A 4,157-nucleotide genomic window follows, 5' to 3' on the forward strand; every position below is an offset into this window, starting at 1 on the left:
AATAAAAAAACAGATAAGGTGGTTGAATGTATAACAATATTATACACTATAGACAGTATTCCTGTATAAAAACAGCAAGCTGTTAGAAAATATCATGGAAGAGAAACAAAAATATAAAAGATCTAGGAATAAATCTGGATATAATTGATTCAAATTAATAATAAATATGCAAGATATATAAAGAAAAAAACTGAGGTAAGTAAGAAAAGTTGAAAAAAATGAATATGCATACTCTGTCCTTGTATGGGAAGACTGTCAATTCTCCCAAAAGTAATTTATATATGTAATGTAATGTGATAAGAATAAAAATACCAACTGAATATTTTTTCTTAGCACTAGACAAAATGAATTTCGAAATGTCTCTTGAGAAGCTGGAGACTAGGGCTTCACATGGCAAAACACAGCAGAGCTTCCAGAAAAGAATAATTCCTCTCTCCCCAAAGCTGCCCATCACAGCACCTGTGTCTCTTCCTTTTCCTTTCTCTCTTCCTCTCCCCACTTTTCCCTACCCCAGCTCTTGCTGGTTTCTTCACCTTCTCAAGCTACCCCTCCTAGTCTCGTCCTTTTCCACATAAAGTAATGTGACCTGCTCTCGAATTTCACTCCTCTCTTTTCCAGCACTCCCCCTATCAAGAGAGAAGGGGGTGATTACAAGTCAAATGTTTATATCCAAGTAGAAACCCTGACTCAAGCTGAATTAAGTCATTAGAAACTTTATTATAACCACATACTTATAACTATTTAAGAATAGATCTTTTATGTAACTATAGAGTCTAGAAGTAGGATGAGCTTCAAATTTCATTGAAACAGAGGTCCAACAATGTCATCAAGAATACAAGTGTTTTCTGTTCATTAGACTTTGGGACCTTGAAACACAGGCTAGGGAGATGATTGATAGAAAGCACTGCTCTATTCATTTACCTCCCAGCCTACAAAATGAAAAAAAAAAAAGCAAGCAAAAAAGAATACAAGTGCTTTCTATCTCTTTACGAACATTGGAGTTGGCATCATTTCTTGGATTAATGAAGAGATGGTACCTTCTCTCCTTGTAGCTCTTTAAAGATCAGTGAAATTGTTTCTGGAAGCCCTACAGCATACTTACCCTCACATTTCACTGTCTATTACTGTCCTTTCCTGAATCAATAATGGATGCAGGGGAAAAAATTACCAATGTTGACTTGGTATGGATGGTGGATATCCAATTGCAATGCCCACAACAATGTACAGCCCACAAGAATATCCTACTTCAAGGCATTTCCCTTCTCTGTCTCAGCTTCCTTCTCTGTAAAGCTGGATGGTTTCTAAGTTGCATTTTGACTCTATCAGTCAATGACTCATGAGTCTTTGAGAGAATCAGTGTGCAATGAAAATAACATAATCTCTCTGACCTTCAAATTTATCACCTGAAAATGAGGTAATAATACCTACCTCCCAGAGTTGTTAACAGGATTGATTGAGGTAATGCAATTAAAGGGTCTTACACGATGCCTGTCACATTGTAGTTAATCAACAAATCACATAATAATGATGATGATGATTTTATTTATTAAGCAGAAAAAATACTGATATCCTAAGAAAACTTAAAAACTAATAGAAGAGAATTAAGGAGTTGCTTTTTCAAAGAAGACAAGTTAATTCTCTGAGTTTGTTTTGTTTTGTTTTGGGTAGCCCTTTAATTTAGTTCTCTTAAAGTCATCTTTTGAACTGAAAATAGCTTCATCATTTTAAGACATATTTCCAGAGAAGAAATTACATTAGGGTTGCTATGCCCTTATCACCATTAACTATTATTTGCAACCCAAGAAAAAACCATATTTAAATTCCAGATGCTGACTGTATAATTTATCTTGCTATGGGCACAGGCCTGTTTCCTTATTGTTCAGTTCTAGTCTGCCTGCATTTCACAAATCACTGGTGCATAAAATTGCTAATTTAAATAAATGATTTTCAACTTTGTCTTTATGCCATTTGGGGGCTAGGATGCAATGGCTAATGATTCAAATAAGGAAAATAATTCACTACACTTACTGTATCCTCTAAGAAAGAGGTGTTTGCATCAATACATTCAAGAAGCAGGGAACGTTTTATATAAGAGTCGGGAGAAATCACATTTATTAACTCTTGTGGGGAAATAACACCATTTGGGGAAGAACCATTTATATAGCAATGTAGGGTCAACCCCTTTGGAAAAGGAACTACCGCAAAAGCAAATGTCAAATTACTTTTCCTGATTGACCAGAAAAAAATAAATAGACCACTGTGCCCATCGAAAGATCCTTGACTCATTTAGGCTGTGAAAACTTCAGTGATTTTGAAAAGCCAGAGGATTCTATTGTCACCTTAGCTCAGCCGCAGTTGGTTTAAATAATTCAGTTCAGGCTTTCATGATTGGTACCATGTAAATGGTGCAGATCCTAATTGTGAGAAGGGTTAGAGAATATATTCACTAATAGCTGGGCCCATAAACATAGAGTTTCCAAAAGATCTGCCAGGTTCTCTACCTACCCTGAGAACTGAAACCAACAAACTTTCTTGTCCTATGAGAAACAACACTGGGACTAAACAGTCCTTCTTTTGCTTGTCAACTTCACTGAGAAATCTTTATGCACAAGCGTGTTTTTTCCCCTTAGTGCCAAACAATACTGGGAGCAAGCCAAAAAAAAAAAAATAGCTACTTGATTCAGAAAATACTTGTACCCAGGAGACAAGACTGTGAAACAATGAAATTAATAGCTTATATATCAAATATATACCTCAAGGCCTTCACCTTTCTATTACACAAAATATTATGTCATAAACTCTGCCGAATACCAATTAGTTCTCTGCCATCCCAGGTCCTAAACCAGTAAGTATCATCCCTGACTTCCCCTTCCGAGACACTGCTAGCACTGTCAAGGTGCCGTCTTCCCTAACTGCAGTAACCCTACTAAACTTAGCTTTCTTTGACCAACAGACTTTTCTAGTGGTCTTTTGAGGTTTTGACAATTATTCTTTCCTACAGAAAAATCGTGGGGGTGGCAGCCACTCGATGTGTCCCTTTCACGTAGATGTTTCTCTCTTTCTCTCCCTCCCACTCTATCTGAACAAAGAAAGGAAAGGTGTCCTCGGGTGAGGATTAAAAAAAAAATTACAACTAAACTACAGAACAACCATCATTCAAAACCGCCTGAAATCGAGCTGAATGGCAGTCCTACAACTACGGAATTAAAGCAGCAGCCACATCCAGACTGTTAGGAGGGGTGGAGGGGACAGGCTGGTCCCACACCCACGTGTGGCTGATAAAAATCAGGAGGACACCTCGGCTGGGAAGGTCCTCCCTGAGGACTGAGGGGTCCCCGTCCCACACCAGGTGCCCCGCTCAGGGGTTCTAGTGCCAGGAAGAGAATCCCCATAACTTCTGGCTGGAAAAACCAGCGGGAACTGAGGCTCAGGGAGGCGGATGCAGCTGGAGCCCCAGGCAGCTCCTCTTAAAGGGCCCGCACACGGACTTATCGGACTCTCTCCCTCTAAGCTTGGAGGGGAGGCAGCTCGAGGGGCACCAGAGACATACAGGGAAGAACTGAGCTGTTTGACACTGGAGCGAGGGCTGGAGAGGGGGCTTTCTCCGGGACAAACGTGCTGTAAGAGGCCTTTGTTCCTTTGGTGAGCCCTTCCCCAGGGCCGCAGACAGTCCCTATATATGGGCCTTCAGCAACCTGGCTCACACTGGTAGCCCCACCCTGGTGACTCCCTGGCGCCCCCCCCCACCCAACCCAACTTTCAGGCCCACCCAACCCAACTTTCAGGCCCACCCAAGCTGTTGCCACTTGCTTAACCGTAGGATTGGCCTGTCTTGGATCCTGCTTCAGGTTTTCCTAAATTCTTTCAAACGAGCAGCATCTGGTCTCAGCTAGCCCCATACCTCTCATTAAGTAATACACAGAAACAAACACAGGGAGGCAGCCAAAATGAGAAGACAGAGAAACAGGTCCCAAATGAAAGAACAGAACAAAACCCCAAGAAAAGAACTAAGTGAAATGGAGATAAGCAACCTAACAGATGCTGAGTTCAAAATACTGCTTATAAGGATGCTCAGTGAACTTAGTGAGAACCTCAGCAAACTTAGGGAGGGCCTCAAGAGCATAAAAAAGAACCAGTCAGAAATTAAGGAGGCATTA

At 40.5% G+C, this 4,157-nt stretch overlaps 1 pseudogene; it reads left to right on the plus strand.

Annotated features, from left to right (window-relative positions):
• The first annotated feature begins 813 nt into the window (after positions 1-813).
• LOC118633647 lies at positions 814-937 on the plus strand (annotated as a pseudogene).
• The last annotated feature ends 3,220 nt before the right edge of the window (positions 938-4,157 follow it).

The sequence above is a fragment of the Molossus molossus genome, unplaced genomic scaffold (genome assembly GCF_014108415.1).
Source record: "Molossus molossus isolate mMolMol1 unplaced genomic scaffold, mMolMol1.p scaffold_m16_p_18, whole genome shotgun sequence".
Taxonomy (NCBI): Eukaryota; Metazoa; Chordata; class Mammalia; order Chiroptera; family Molossidae; genus Molossus; species Molossus molossus.